We start from the raw sequence: 15243 nt of genomic DNA on the forward strand, positions 1-15243 counted from the left end.
AAGGGAAAAGTGGAGACAAGCAAAAAAAGAGGCTGACCGGTAGAAATCTCTGGCCATATCCCCTTGAAAACAGTCTAGTTAGGGTACTGCTGCTGCTGCTACGCCAGCAGTAGATGCAGCTTGCCGTCAGCACCACCAGCAATGGACTCTGGAAGACCCCATTCTTCCTGCTACCACTTGCCTTTGGAATGTTAATCTTGCTGCAGCTGCCACTGCCACACAGACACACACAGCCACAAAGACACACACACACTGCCACACAGACACACACAGACACACACACACACTGCCCCCCCCCACACACACAAACAGTGGTGGGTGGAGACTCTCTGTAGTCCTTGCTTCCTCGTGTCTTTTGCTCCTGATTCAAAGACCAGAGCAGGTGCACAGACAATTCCTAACATTTTCAGGGCTTAGAGCAAGAGCACAATTGAAGGCCAACCTACTGTATGCTTAAGCATTTAAAAGTTATAAACCAAACCTAGGAAACTATTACATAAAATATGTTCTATAATATGCCTTCAGAACATCCTGAAAGGCCCAGTTCAAATGAAGGTGATGGCAGAGGGAAAGCCAGCCTGGTAGGTGGCTCAACCCCTTTCTCTTTCCACCACTGACTCATTCTCCACTTTAGGTTGCCTTATACACAGGCATGTAAGCATCCAAGCACCATCCACACACTACCCCATCCTGCCCTGCAAACAGTCACTTCATGGCCACCCTTTGAGTCTCAGGATATGCATGCAGTCCACCCTCTAAATAATGGATTTGGGGAGGAGACTGTACAGGCTTGGAAATGAATTGAAGCTGTTTGACCAGATATTCCAGGATCCAGGATACCTGGAATGTGGTCTATAAGGTGGGCGGGGAGGGGGTCATAGATGAACACATCTCCTTGGCTCTGTGGACTCCTCACCCCATGGGAAGGGACACAGCCAGAGTCTGGATTTCCCTAGCTGCAAGGGAGTCCAGGAAAGTGAAATCTGACACTTTTCAGCTTAAGGTTTTGCTTGCCACCAAGACTTAGTGTAGGGAATTCCATAAACATAGGAAAGGTGCTCAAAGCTGAGCAGCTTAAAAGAACAAATGTCCACTATGATATCATCCAATTGTTGGCTCAGAGATTCATAGATTGATGATGATGACAATGCTATTGATCACAATAAAGGCTAACCTTTTTTGAACATTCCTTTCTATCAGGCAGCATGCAAATCTCTTTACACTTTTTACTCTCATGACAACTCTAAGATATAGTATAGTCCCTTTTGTTATTGCCACCCCCAACAGAGATAAGAAAACCAAGATGGTAAGAGGTTAGATCACTTAGTCAAGGTCACTTGGGTAGCAAGTAGCACAGACAGGCTTGAACACAAGTATGCCTGGTTCCAGGAACTCCAAGGTTTACCTCTACACTGGACATCCTCTAAAGAGTAGGCTGGTAGAGATCACCTCCAAATCAAGATATATGTTAGCAGCTATCTGCCTTAACTACAGAAAACCTGACAAATGCTCCCTACAAATGTTTGATTCTGAACCAGAAAACCCATTAGGATGAGTTCACTGGATGGTGAAAACATCCTAGGGTGCTCTGTAAGCTGAGTTCAATGATATTTTAACACTGTTGGCCTGCTACCCTCTCCTCTTACCAGCCTTCTTTAGGACCAAGGATTCACAGAGGTTGAAGTTGTGGAGATAGGACTGAGGAATCCCAGTAGAAACTGAAAAAACATGGTGAGTGACTGGGAGGTGAACATATGTTACCCTTGTGGTGGAGAGAAGGCAGGCATTCTCTGGTCTCTTTCTTTTCTTCTCCCCCTCTCCACATCCCAAGTGTAGGATTAGGGTGGGATGCTTTTAGGGATTATTAATAAAGAACAGATTTTTCAGTTTTGCAGGAAGATGATAAGAGATGAGAGAACCTTTCACAGCTGAGGCATTTTAGAGGAATTTAGTTTGGGAGCACTTGAGCAGAGTGGTTGAGGGGAGGGTGAAGTAATCCAGGTTCTACTGGGGATACTGGCGTTACCTTGCTGCTTAAGGATAGATCCTAGGCAAAAGTTTCCCAAAGCTGTCTTCCCATTGGAATCACCTGGTACACTTTTTAGAAATACAGCTTTTGAGCTGCGATTCAGACCTACCAAGTTGGAATCTCTCAGGGAGATTTATTGGTCAATAGATGGTTACCCTGGTTTAAAGGAAAAAGGATCCAAAATCATATTCAAGCTTACTTTTGGGTCCAGCTAAGATAGGTAAAGAGGCATATAAAGGCTCTCACTAGAAATAAAAGCAAACATTGGGCTAGAGCAATGTTTCTCCAAGTGTGGGGTGTTTATGAGTACCAAGATAATATTAGGTGTCACACAGCCATCAACTCACAAAGAAAGTTATTCTTTTACAAACCTCTTGCAGTCCTTCTGATTACATCAAGAACTATCAGTCTGGTGCTAAAATGTCTTTAATGCTTCTCTTGCTTATTCCTCTTCTAAACAAAGAGAAAGCAAATCTCAAATTCAGCTTCTAGCAGATAACAGGATCTAAAGAATGTTATAACATTGTGTTGTCTGTATTGAATGTGTGTGGTTTTTTTAAAATTATATTTTAAGTTCTGAGATACATGTGTGAAAGTGTTTTTAAAGATTTTATTTCGTGATTACTTTTTAATTGTCACATAATAATAGTACATATTTATGGGATACAATGTGATGTTTTGATACATATGCACCTTGCGTAATAATCAAATCAGGGTGTTTAGCATGTCCACCACTTCATACATTCATCATTTCTTTGTGGTGAGAACATTCAAGTCTTCTCTTCTGGCTATTTTGAAATATGCAATACAATATTGTTAACCATGCTCATCCTACTGTGGAACAGAACATTAGAACTTATTTTTTCTATCTAATGTAACTTTGCATGCATTGAGCAATCCCTCTTTATCCCACTTCTTCCCTTCCCTTCCCTGGTGACCATTATTCTACTCCCTACATCTATGTGATCAATTTCTGTAGATTCTACCTGTGAGTGAGATCATGTTGTATTAGTCTTTCTGTGCTTGGATTATTTCACCTAACATGATGTCCTCCAGGTTTATCCATGTTGCTGCAAATGACAGGATTTCATTCCTTTTATGAATGAGTAGTATTCCATTATGCATATCTACCACATTTTCTTTATGCATGAATTCATTGATGGACACTTAGGTTGATTTCACATCTTGACTATTATGAATAGTACCATGCTCCTAGTTACTGGGAGAATTAATATTGTAAGAATGTCTATACTGCTGTAGTGATCTACAGATTTAGTGCAGTCCCTATCAAAATACCAATGACATTCTTCAAAAAAATAAAAAAAAAAAACCTTAAAATTCATATGGAACAACAGAAGACCTCAAATAATCAAAGCATTCTCGAGCAAAAAGATCAAAGCTGGCAGCCTCACACTACCTACCTTCAAATTATATTTCAAAGCTATGATAGCTAAAATAGCATGGTACTGACATAAAGACAGACACATCGAGCAGTGGAGCAGAATAGAGAACACAGAAAAAATCCGCCAACTTACAGCCAGCTGACTTTTGAGAAAGATACCAAAAATACAAAATGGAGAAAAGGCAGCCTCTTTAATAAATGGTTCTGGGAAAACTGTGTATTCACATTCAGAAGAATGAGGCTAGACCACTATCTCTCAACATATACAAAAATCAACTCAACATGAATTAAAGACTTAAATGTAAGACCTGAAACAATAAAACTCCTGGAAGAAAATATAGGAGAAATGCTTCATGGCTGGTCTGGGCAAAGATTTTTTAGTAAGACCTCAAAAGCACAGTAATGAAAGCAAAAATAGAAAAATGAGATAACCCCAGCCAAAAAGCTTCTTCACAGCAAAGGAAATAATCAACAGAGTGAAGAGGCAACTTAGATAATGGTAGAAAATATTTGCAAACTATGGATATGACAAGGGATTAATATCCAAAATATTTGCAAACTATGGATCTGACAAGGGATTAATATCCAAAATATATAAGAAATTCAAATGACTCAATAGCAAAAGAAAATCTGATTAAAAATGGACAAAAGATCTGAATAGACATTTCCCAAAAGAATGCGTACAAATGGTCAACAGGTATTTGAAAAAAATGCTTAACATCTCTAATCATCAGAGGAATGCAAATCAAAACCACAATGAGATATCATCTCACACCTGTTAGAATGACTATCATCAAAAAGATAATTAAAATGCTGGTATGGATGCGGAGAAAGAGGAGCTCTTATATACTCTGGGTGAGAGTGTAAATTTGTACAGCCATTATAGAAAACAGTATAGAGGTTTCTCACAAAATTACAAAATAGCTGGATATGATGGCTCATGCCTGTAATCCCAGCACTTTGGGAGGCTGAGGTGAGCAGATCACATAAGGCCAGAAGTTTGAGACCAGCCTGGCCAACATAGTGAAATCCCATTTCTACTAAAAATACAAAAATTAGCCAGGCATGGTGGCTTATGTCTGTAATCCCAACTACTTGGGTGGCTGAGGTACAAGAATTGCTTGAACCAGGGAGGTGAAGGTTGCTGTAAGCTGAGGTTGCACCACTGCACTCCAGCCTGGTGGCAGAGTGAGACCCTGTCTCAAAAAAATAAAAATAAAAAATAGAACTACCATATGATCCAGCAATCCCACTATGGAACATATAGCCAAAGGAAATGTATCTGATATGTTTTAAAGGTTACCTTCAATTTTGGTAAATGAGACTGCTGTTTTATTTTGAGTAATGATAAGGTTCACTTTTGAAAAATCATACACATATGTATTTTAGAGTCAGATAACATTAAAAAGTTACATAAATAATAATACTATTTGTACATTGGTGGGGGAGAAATCATGAAGGTGCAATGTGAATGACTGAAGTTTGGGAAACATTGGAATATTCCCTAGTCCCCGTTTTCTCTCTCTTGGGAATCAGAGTGTGGTGGAAAGAGTACAGAAAATTAGACTCCCAATAAACAGTAGCCATGTATTTTCTTCTTCTTTTTTAAGTCTTTTATCTTATACTCAGAAAGAGGGACTCAAGACATTAATGCATCGCTTCCTTTAATACGTTAATACATTATCTGAGATGAACTATAGTCCTTGCAGCTCACAATGTCATTAGATAGGTTGAGGAGGTTGGGAGTCAGAGACAGAGCCATGGGGGGGATTAGGGAAGAGGCAGTTGCTGATGAAAATAAAAAAGCCTTTTCATGGTCTGCAGCTAAGCCTCAAGCCATCACTGTGTGAGCAAGGAAGTGCTAGAAAGTTGTTTGTGTGAAATGGAGTGTAAACTGCAAACGTGTTATTGAGGTGGAGGAGAGGGGAACAGAGACTGAAGGAGTAGAAATGGAAAGCATGGACAGAAGGAGGGACCCACTTAGGAAGCATTAGCACCCCCTGCAAGTGGGAGACTTTGTAGCAGTTTGGCTGTCCTTATTTATACAATACCAGATAAGGCTGCAGTTCACACTGTGTGTTTGCTGCCGCGTCTCCATCAACAGATGGAGGTAATAAAGAGGCTAAAAATGGAAACGTGAACTGGTGTGTAGCTTTGTTGTGGCAGTTTGTCACAGAACAGTCAAGAATCCCTTGCTGGTAAGTGTGCTTGTCAAGGTCACCCATGACCTCTTTGGTATTAAATCTAATAGACAGACACTTGGCTGGCTGGGCTGTAGCACAGCCAGGGAGGCCAGTCTCTTGGGGCATGAGGTTGGCCGCTGCCCATTTGTGATCAGTTGGACTCAAGCAATGGCGTGGCTTCCCTGGGGTTTCTTGAGGGCTGTTAGTTCCAGCTTTGGTCAATAGCCTATATAATTAATCAACTTAAAGGGAGTGCTGGTTAGCAATGGTTCTTGACCCTGGCTTCACATTAGAATCACCCAGGGAGCTTTAAAAATAATACCAATGCCTAGGCCCCACCCACGACCAATTGAATCAAAATCTTGGGAGGAGGAGGGAGCCTCAGATATTAGCATTTTTTTAAAGCTCTCCAGGTGATTCTAATGTGCAGCCAGGGCTGAGAATCACTAGGTTAGATCATTAAGGGGCCAAGTTCAGACACACATGCCTAATACCAGTCATGTATTGGTTCTCTTCCCAGTCAACTCTGAATTGGGAGAGGGGGTTGACATTGAGAGAGCAAGAGACCATAATTTATTTAAGCAATAACCAGTTAATGCAGCATTAAGATTCTTCCAATTTTATTTGTATAATGTGGCAAACACTAACCTTATGCATAAACCTTACTTTGGGAGGCCAAGGCGGGTGGATCACGAGGTCAAGAGATTGAGACCATCATGGCCAACATGGTGAAACCCTGTCTCTACAAAAAATACAAAAATTAGCTAGGCATGGTGGTATGTGCCTGTAGCCCCACCTACTCAGGAGGCTGAGGCAGGATAATCACTTGAACCCGGGAGGTGGAGTTTGCAGTGAACTGAGATGGCGCCACTGCACTCCAGCCTGGTGACAGAGCAAGACTCCGTTTCAAACAACAACAACCACAACAACAAAACCTTTGTACATATCTATAATCTATTTTCTTGGAGTACACTTCTACCCTGAGTGAAAAGGTATGAATACTTTCTAATGTGTGTTATACACACTGCTAAATTGTCTTCCAGAACGACTGCTCCAATGTAAACACTCAAGTATGTATGAGTGTGCCCTTTTTATATAGGTTTGATAGCCTGGAGCTTATCATTTTAAAAATATTGGCCAATTTGATATGCAAATTCTATTGAACATTAGTTTATCTTGTACTTCTTTAATGTTCAAGTTTCTCATTTGTATGTTAGTCATTTCTTCTTTACTGAAATGGCTACTCATATGCTTTGACCATTTTCCCATTGTGGTGTTCATTTTTTCTTACTGATTAAGACTTTACATATTAAGGGTATTAAACTTTGTCATATGTTGCTGATATTTTTCTTGGTGTCATGAGTTTTTAATTTAATTTTATTATTATTATTTTTTAATATACAGATGTAAAGTGTTTACGTAGTCAAAATTTACCATCTTATCCTTTATGGTATCTTCCCCTGCTTTTATGTTTAAAAAGTTCTTTATCTCAGAATGTTATTATAATATTTTATGGGTTAATTTCTTTTTTATTATTATACTTTAAGTTCTAGGGTACATGTGCACAACGTGCAGGTTTGTTGTATATGTATACATGTACCATGTTGGTGTGCTGCACCCATTAACTTGTCATTTACAATAATATTAAATGTTTCAATTCATTTGGAATTTGTTTTGTTTTGGCAAACTAATTGCCTCAACTCCAACAACCAAATGCCTACCCCATCACATATTTAACAAATATCGAAGGCTTATTACTTGACTTTCTTTTTCATCCTTTTGATCAATTTGTGTATTCTGTCTTAGGCTAATATGACACTGTTTAATTATCATGACTTTATAACTTATTTTAAGATCTGGGAAAGTACAACATTCTTCTTTTTATTTTCAAAAGCATTTTGTCTATTCTTTATGATTCTTCTTACGTAAATATTATTTCTAAAAAATCTTACAAAAACATTATAAAATTAAAGCATGTTAAGACCATATTGTTTGTAAATATTGAAAAATGGATCTATGGAATCAAAGAGAAGTCCAGAGATTAGAAACATAGCATTTTACATCAGTGAGAAAAGAGAAGATCATTCAGTAATTGATTTTGGACAATTACTTATCCAATTGGAAAAAAGTTAGTACACTACTTCAGATTATAAACAAAAGTAACCTCCAGGAAAATTGGTAAAATCTGTGAAGAATCAGTTGACAAACCAGAAATCAAGTATGGTCATGAAACATATAAAAAGATTCTCACCCTTGGTGACAGGGAAATGCAAATAAAAACAACAATTTGATATCATTTTTTCTTCCATATGATTGGCAAAATTATTTTTAAGATATGATTTCTTAATATGTAGAATTGTTGAGGTTGGGGTGGTATTGCTGGGGTGGTGTGGATTAGCATAGCTATCTTAGAAGAAAATTTGGGAGAATCCGTTAAAATTAAAAATATGTATACCCTGTGACCCAGTGAATCTTCTTCAGAGACACACTGCCACGTGTACACTGTAAGGAAAATATAAGCAGGCCTCTACCAGTTTCTAAAATATCGAAATGCTTCTCCTTTGGTTGGTAGATAGCCCCAACCTCATGTTGTTTAAGTGCCCTTGACCCTCACTCACTGGACCGCTTCAATCCCTTACCCTTAGCCCTGCACTTTTCTGTGATTCGGCAACTAGAGTTAATGACTGGCACAGAGGGACCCTCCTCTGACCATAGAGCCAGGGTCTGTTCTAATTGGCTGGGGATATTTTGACTGATCCTTGTTGTTAAAAGATGCTTATTGAAGCATTGTTGTTAGAATAACAGAGTATAAACAACTTGAAGCAGAAACTGCAGCTGTCTACTTCCTATCCACTTCTCTTTCAAAACAACAGGACCAATGAACACTACTGCTCATCAAAAGAGTACACACCCTAGCTTTCCTTGTGGTCAGATGTGGCCATGTGGTTAAATTCTAGCCAATGAAAGGGGATCAGACATTTGTGTAGACTTCTGGGAAATCCTCTTAAGTGGGAGGAAGAGTACCCTTCTCTGCTTCCTCCACACAGCCAACAGGATTGGGGATGTGATTGTGGGCATGTCAGGTGCCCATCCTCAACCATAAGGAGGTGGGATACATCCAAGGTTGCAGAGAGATGGAAGAAGCATGGGTGCCTGATAACGTCATACAGCTGCCATACAGACCCAGATTGCTTCCTTTTGTACTTCCGTTAAATGACATAGAAATATTTACATCCTAGTCAAATTGCTATTGTTTTGGGGTTTTCCATTATATGCAACCAAATCTAATCCTAAAGGAAAAGGATAGAAATTTAAATGCCCATGAACGCTGAAATGGATATATAAACCACAACACATAAATAAATATAAACTGGAAATAACTTGAGGTATCATATATGTGACGGAAATACCCTGAAGAGCCTAAGTTAAATCTATAGGCATTAACATGTTCAGTGAAAAAAGCAAGTTGCAGAATACCCTCATCATGTCTGTACACTCCTAGCAAAACCCCCAACAAAATATGCTGAGTTTAAAATTTTTCTATTTTCTGTACATGAAGGCATAGGAAAGAGATTAAAAGTATACTACCTAAACTGTAATAGTGTTAATAACTTTTGGGGAGAAGAAGAGAGCACAAAAATTGCTGGGGATGGTTGGTCAAAGGGCACCTTATCTTTGGCTGCACTATTCTACATTTTTACAAAAGGACTGAGTCATGTACTACTTGTATAGTACAAATTAATTAGGTTTCCCTCCTACCTACTGGCTGACCTTCTTAAACTGTTTACTTGCTCGCTGCTTGCCACCTGCAGGGTCCACATTTGAAAACGGCCAGAGCTGAAGACTCAAAATTGGAGGAGTTGCCTCTTTGGTACAGAGAGATTAACTCAAGAGCCACCCCCTGAGTGCTTTTTGTTGGTGAAGTTCAAGGTTCTTTCAGAACACTTCTGTCACATAAATTGTATTTCTCACCATACCACCATGTCTAAAGGAATGAAATAAAGGTATTAATTTACAAGGACAAAGAAAGTGACAGGATGCAATGAAAAATGTAAGATTACCATAAAATGTTGGAAACATTACCCAGCATAGCAGACGAGTAGGTTGCAGCTGACTGCCTACAGTAGGAAATATTGCCTCAGAAACCCTCAAAAGTCTCAGCACTTGGAGACATCAGGTACTGTGGGAAGCAGGAAAGAGGCACAAGGTTGAGCAGTTGGACCCCACATGTATCCCTTGCCATGCACACAACCAGAAAACAGTGCCACTCACTCTGAAGTCACTTATTCTACAGGAAAATTGATTAAGAGGAGCTTCAGACTGGGAGACTTCAAACGTAGTGGTGGGAAAAGTCACAGTGTTAGCATGAACCAAGAAGAATTAGGTTAAAATCATCCTCTTATGTAGTATTTATTCATGGATCCCATGCTGGATTCTTCTGATTATTTTTCATTTTCAAATGGGGTCAGTTCTTTGTCTGCATGTTGCTTAAGAATAGTGTAGGGTCAGGGTGGAGGTGAGTGATCTGGGCAGTTGGCAGTATTATTTTGGATTATTGTCCTAAAAAATTTCTTACCAGGTTGACAAGTCTTTAGCTCCAGGAATAGATCTTCTATTTGAGTGATATTAGAAGCCATAGAGGGCTTTAAATAGAAGGATTCCTCTTTTTGGTACTGGACTTTAGGAAGATCTGTTAGAGGACTGTATCAGTCAGCATCTGCTCGGGAAAACAGAACAGCTCTAGCTATTTCAAACGGAAAGGATGTAATAGAGGGAATTGGTCCCAAAAGTGATGGAAGGTTTGGAAGAGCCAAAAGGGGAGAACGAAGTTACTTAAAAATTAATAACTGCAAAAACCACACCTAGACTGAAGGATCAAAGGGAAAGTGGTGTTAACAGAGCCCATGACTGCTACATCACTGTGATAGCTGGAGCATCTGCTGCTGTTAACCGCTGCCTTAGGAACCATGACCACATCCGCCTTGCAGGAAGCCAGAAGGTCACACTTCCGCTAACATTGCAGGATCCTGGGGCACCCAAAATTGACTGAGAGGTAGAGGGTCCATTATACCTGTGGGAGCCAGGACCTATGAATTCTGTGCTGTTGAGGCTATAGGAATGCCCACTTCAACCACCATGCCACATGAGAAGGAAATTATAAGTCTGCACATAGCCACCCCCTGCTGTTGCTGCTAATGCTATATGAGATATCTCTAGAAGTAAAACATGATTTCTTCCTTCCGTCTATTTTTCAGTCTTCTGCCAGGACCTCCTGTGGGTGAATCTAACTGGAAAACCAGCTGGCCAAAGATTCTGGGAAATGTAGTTTTCAGACTGCCAGCATCTTGCAATTCAAAGGAAAATATGAAAGAGTGAGAATAGAACCCAGAGGAAAGAAACGACTGATAGTAGCTGTTGCAGGAATTTATATGAGAAAGGATAGTAACTTGGACCAGGCTATTGGCAATGGAGACTGTGAGTCAGTCAAATTCAGAACAATAGTCCCACTTTATCCAAGAGGGATATGTTCCAAGACCCCCAGTGGACGCCTGAAACTGTGGATAGTGTTGAACTCTATATACTATGTTTCTTCCTATATATACATACCTATGATAAACTTTATAAATTAGACACAGTAAGAGATTAACTTATCTAAAAACACAAAAAATAACTAATAATAAAATAGAACGGTTACAACAATATGTCAACATCACTACTCTTGTGCTTTGGGGTCATTATTCGGTAAAATAAAGGTTACTTGAACACAAGCACTGTGATGCTGCAACAGTTGGTTTGTTAGCCAAGAAGGCTATTAATGATGAATGGGTGGGGTAGCATCTACAGTGTGGCTATGCTGAACAAAGGCATGAATCACGTCCCAGGCAAGACAGAGCTGGATAGGTAGAGATTTCATTATGCTACTCAGAATGCTGTGCAATTTAAAACTTACAAATTGTTTATTTCTGGAATTGTTCACTTAATATTTTCGAACCATGGTTGACTGTGGGTAACTGAAAATGCAGAGAGCAAGACTGCAGATGGGGAGGGATGACTGTACAGACTTTTAGGGGAGATTTAACAGGATTTGCTCACAGTTCAAGTGTGGAGTATGAGAAAGAAAGGAATCAGGACTAACTCTAGACTTTTCTTGGCCGGAGCAAATGAAGATTAGGATTATCATTTATTTACATGACTGAGATTATGAACAAAGCAGGCTTTAGGTAACTCGTAAGAGTTCGGTTTGGGACATGTTTATTTGAGATGTCTATTAGGCATCCAAGTAGAGATGCTGAATAGACAGTTTAGGGAAAAGAAGATATGCATTTGAGACTCAGTAGCATGTAAGTGGTATATCAAGCCATGAGACTTGTAATATCACTATGAGAATGAATGTAAGTAGCAAAGAGATGATGTCTCAAGACTAATCCCTAGGATACTACAAGTTAGGGGTCGGGGAGGCAAAAAGAAATCATCAAAGGAGACTTAGAAGGAGAAGTAGAGAAGTGATAGAAACACTGGAGGAATGAGGCATCTTGAAATCCTGGTGAACAAAGCATTTCAAGAAGAAAAAAGTGTCACCTGTGTCAAATGCTGCTTTTTGGTAGGACCAACGAGGATTAAAAATTGACTTGAGTTCAACAACATGGTGTTCATTGGTGACCTTGAGAAGAACAGTTGTAGAGGAGAGGGGAGAGGTGGGAGCAAAAGTTGATTGGAATGGGTTCAGGGCAATCGGGAGCACTAAAGATCATTCTTTTGAGGAGTGGAGCTGTAAAGGGAAGCATATTAATAGAGCACTAGAAAGGCAGAGGTAAGGTCAAGATAAGGTAGTTTCTTTTCTTTTTAAGATGTCACAAATAACAACATGTATGCTGATGAGAAGGACCCAGTGGAGAGGGGAAATTGATGATAAAGGAGGAAAAGTGAAGGATTTCTGGGGTCATGTCCTAGAGAAGACAAGAGTGAATTGGATGTGTGTACAAGTGGAAAGTTTGGCTTTATCTAAAAACACAGACAATAAAATCATATTAATAGGCACTTGCAACAACATGGGTGGAACTGGGGATGATTATGTTAAGTGATCTTCAGCCACAGAAAGAAAACGTCTCATGTTCTCACTGATTTGTGGGATCTAAAAATCAAAACAATTGAACTCATGCACACAGAGAGTAGAAGGATGGTTACCAGAGGCTGGGAAGTGTAGTGGGGTGTGCATGGAGCGGGGAAGGTAGGGATGGTTAATCGGTGCAAAAAAGTAGCTGGAAAGAATACATAAGACCTACTATTTGATAGCCCAAAGGGTGACTATACTCAATAATAACTTAATTGTACATTTCAAAATAACTAAAAGAGTGTAACTGGATTGTTTGTAATATGGAGGATAAATGCTTGAGGGGATGAATACCCCATTCTCCATGATGTGATTATTACATATTGCACACCTGTATCAAAACATCTCATGCACCCCATAAATATATACACCTACTATGTACTCATAAAAATAAAAAATAAAAAAACAAACGGACCATAACAAAATCATACTAACAAGAGAGAAAATAAAGTATATGAACACAGATGCAGGTAGGTGAGTAGAGGTGGTCGTAAAAATCCTCTTCTGATTTCTTCTATTTTACCACTAAAGTAAAGGCAAGGCCATTGGCTGATGGGGATAGTGGAGAAAGCGTTAGAGGTTTGCAAAGAGGAGGGAGGGTGCTAAGTAGCGATATAGAGCCTGAGAATGAATGGACTAGGAAACGTAGTATGATTGCTAGGAAGTGTTAAGGGCCCTCTTGAGAATAGAAATGATGAATTTTAAGCGAGGCTAGTCCTCATGCTTGTACATTCGCTGTGTTCAGTTTTGCAGGTGCCGACATTGAGTGGGAAGAAAGTTGATCTTAACCCAAGAAATACCGCACAGTGAGAGAGGGTCAAGGAGTTGGTGGTTATAAGTGAAAAGTTGATTATTGTGTTTATCCATGGAATCTTGACTGAATAAAGAGAGAAGACAGGACATGAAGGAGGTCATCAATAAGCAGAGAATTTGGTCCTTTAAGATAAGTTTACCATGTCCCTCATGGCTAAAATTGTTGTCTTTCAGGCAAAGGGGTGTTCGAAGGTATTATCTGTCTATTTATCCAATAAGCACTTATTGAACACCTGCCATGAGCTATGTCCAGAGAGGATATTTGGTTTCTTCCCTAGAAACATTTAAAATACCAAGGAGATACATTGGACTCAAAGCAAGAGGGGTCTTAAGTAATTACTGAGAACAGAAAATGATTTTATTTTGTTTTTAATAAAATTTTCAAGTTGGTTGAAAGATGTATGTCTAGTTGAAAAGTACATACCTATATCAGTCAAAATGGCTTAAGCCAAAAAAAATTTATTGATGGATGTAATTGAAAAATTTTCAGCATGATAATGGCTAATGTTTATTGGGGGCCTATTGTTAGCCAGGCTGTGTTCTAAGTGAATGACATTTATTACCCTGTTAAATCCTAGCAGCAGAGCCAAGATTTGAACCCAGGCAGTCTGCTTCCAGAGACTGCACTCCTAACCACTATGCTTTACTGACTCTTAAAGAGAGAGCTTTAGGCAAAACTGGATCCAGGGATTCAAGCATTGTTTCAAGACAGCCTTTCACTGTCACTCTGCTTACTTCTGTACTGAGTTAATGCACATGCAGGTTAGATTTTCTCCATTTGTGGTAGCTGCAGACTCACATCATCCTTACATCTAGCATTTTCATTATAAAATTATTTTCTCTTTCTAAAAGTACTAGGCTCATTATGATATAAGTCTGTATTTAATGGCATAGAATAGAGTCACACTATTACAAAGCTTAAAAAATCAAAACTTTACAAAACAGTAGGTATGGGCTGAGCCATAAGCAAACAAATATACAAATACATTTATAATTGGAAGGATGTAAATAAAATATTAGCAATAGTTATTTCTGGGTGTTATGATTTAAAGGACCTTTTTTCTTCTCAGTATTTTCATTGTTTCTACACTGAAGATATATTACCTATATAACAAAAATGTTAAAGGGAAACAAAAAAAGTACAAAACAATAAAGATATCTCCCTATATTGTTCTCTGTAGCTAGATATTCCTCCGTTCATTCCATCCTATACCATTAAGGTCTGTATTTTAGGAAATTGATGACAATTGTGCTCACCCCTTTTTCAGTAGTGTCATTTTTATCTGCTTCCAGATAAAAGGAAAATTAGAGGAGAGGGTGCATTACTAGGTCAGCACTACTATAATATTGTGCAAGTGAACAGGCTTAGTATCATCTTTGCCATTACAAATAACCCACGCTGGATATATTTGGAAATGAAATGTTAGTTCTTCCTTGGAAGCCTCAACGTGGGTAATAGTTAGTGGTCCATTGAAGAAGGAGAAGGGGATAAAGAAGCCAAGGGAGGAGTCCCAACATGAATATGAAGCCCAAATTCCAAGAGCTAGACTGCGTTGGAACTTGTCATTTTGTCCCTGTCCCCAAGGAGTTCACAGTTGCATTAAGAAGACAAGATGGTAAGATTGGGTGAGATAAGATAGTGTGGTTTAAGTAATGCAGGATAGGAGATGGAGGTGCTAAACAGTACTGACCCACGAGAAGATTA

The sequence above is a fragment of the Hylobates moloch genome, unplaced genomic scaffold (genome assembly GCF_009828535.3).
Source record: "Hylobates moloch isolate HMO894 unplaced genomic scaffold, HMol_V3 SCAFFOLD_6, whole genome shotgun sequence".
NCBI lineage: Eukaryota > Metazoa > Chordata > Mammalia > Primates > Hylobatidae > Hylobates > Hylobates moloch.